This window comes from Apium graveolens, chromosome 9, assembly GCF_009905375.1.
Source record: "Apium graveolens cultivar Ventura chromosome 9, ASM990537v1, whole genome shotgun sequence".
NCBI lineage: Eukaryota > Viridiplantae > Streptophyta > Magnoliopsida > Apiales > Apiaceae > Apium > Apium graveolens.
In genome coordinates, this window is record NC_133655.1 from 25,429,970 (window position 1) to 25,431,876 (window position 1,907).

At 40.2% G+C, this 1,907-nt stretch overlaps 1 non-coding gene across 1 annotated transcript; it reads right to left on the reverse strand.

Annotated features, from left to right (window-relative positions):
• Positions 1-719: 719 nt before the first annotated feature.
• On the reverse strand, positions 720-826 carry LOC141687575 (small nucleolar RNA R71). Its single transcript, XR_012561069.1, has one exon. It is a non-coding gene; the product is annotated as a small nucleolar RNA R71 (small nucleolar RNA).
• Between the last annotated feature and the right edge of the window lie 1,081 nt (positions 827-1,907).

The window sequence follows — 1,907 nt, forward strand, 5'->3', positions numbered from 1 at the left end:
ATTTGTTATTCGTCTTAGCATTGGATAATAACCATACCATTGTTGCATAAAGTACATTAATTAAAATTAACTTAAACCAATCCCTGTGGGAATGAACTAGAATTAATTCTATAATACTTGCGATTATGTATACTTGCGTGAATATTAGCGCGTGTTTTCGTCCTAACATCTACCGCAACCAATGTAAGAATTCCTTCCACATGTACTCCTAGTGATCCGTCCAAATATATGGAGACCGACAAAGAGTTGATAAATCTAGACACAAGTATTTAACTCATAATAATGTGTTGTGCAAGATATGCCTGTACTTTAACAAGACTAAGTCAAATTGACAATCCTAAGTAAGTTGTATTGTAATCTTAGTTTACATTTTGTACTTGTAACATTTAAAGTCTGTAAAAATGTCAAAGGAGCGGACTGGAGTCTTTTTTAAAAACAATATCAAGCCTAAGAATTCTATTTGGAAGAAGATCATGCCTCAGGAGAATTATGAAGAAACTTGAAGTTGAATAAATCTGTTTTGGGAAAAATGTTCTAGGTCAAGATCTCTACAAGTCACAGATTTAGTGTTATCGAGAAGTCATTTGAGGCTTTTCCCATTCTCTCTGCGGGATAAAGCTAAGTGCTGGTTACATTCTCTACCACCAGGGTCTATTACCAAATGGGAGGATCTTGCTAAAAAATTCTTAACTAAATTATTTCCTATGGCGAAGACTGCGGCAATCAGAAACGCACTTACTCAATTTGCTCAACAATCTGGAGAATCTTTATGTGAGGCTTAGGATCGCTATAAGGAGATGCTTCGAAAGTGTCCTCACCATGGGATGCTTGACTGGATGAACATTAACTGCTTCTATAATGGATTTGGTGCTACTTCTAGACCCATGCTTGATGCAGCATCAGGAGGAGCCTTGTGGACTAAAAGCTACGATGAAGCTTATGAATTGATTGAACTGATGGCTGCGAATGAATACCAGAATCCTACCCAGAGACTATCTCAGGACAAGGTAGCAGGAATTTTGGAGTTAGATGCAGCTACTGTTATAGCTGCTCAGCTTAAGGCTTTGACGATGAAGGTGGATTCTTTGGCTAATTATGGGGTTAATTAGATCACTAGTGTCTGTGAAATTTGTGCCGATGCGTATGAGACGGAGCAGTGTGCTATTTCTAGTAAATCACCTCAGTTCGTGAGCAACTTTCAGAGGTCGGAGCAGCCTGTGCCAACCACCTATCATCCCAACAACCGCAATCATCCCAATTTCAGCTGGAGCAATTCTCAAAATACGGTTCAACAACCTTATCAGCAGTATCCAGCAAAGCAGTACAACCCTCCTGGTTTTCAGCAACCGCAATATGCACCAAGGAAACAACTCCAGCTGCAACAGTCTAATGAAAATCTGAATTGGAGGGGTTGAGGCTCATGTGCAAGAGCCAAGTGGTTTCTATCAAGACCTTGAAAAATCAAATTGGACAAATTGCCAATGCCTTGATAAATCGTCAACCTGGTACACTCCCTAGTGACACTGAAGTGCCAGGAAAGAGGGAAGCTAAGGAGCAGGTAAAGGCAATTACATTGAGGTCTGGGAAGGTTGCAAATCCCGAAACCTCTCAAGTTTCGAATGAAGAAGCTGTGGTTGAAGAAGAAGTGCAGAAGGAAGCTGAAGGGTAACTAAGGAAGACTACTGTTGAACATACTCCTCCTGAGGGTAATACAAGGGAGAAGTAGATCTATCCTCCACCTCCTTTTCCTAAGAGGTTGCAGAAGAAAAAGCTGGAGAAGCAGTTTGAGAAGTTTCTGAAGGTGTTCAAGACAATTCATATCAACATACCTTTCGCTGAAGCTTTTGAACAGATGCCTAGTTATGCGGAGTTTATGAAAGGTATTCTTTCTCGAAAAGTGAAGCTTG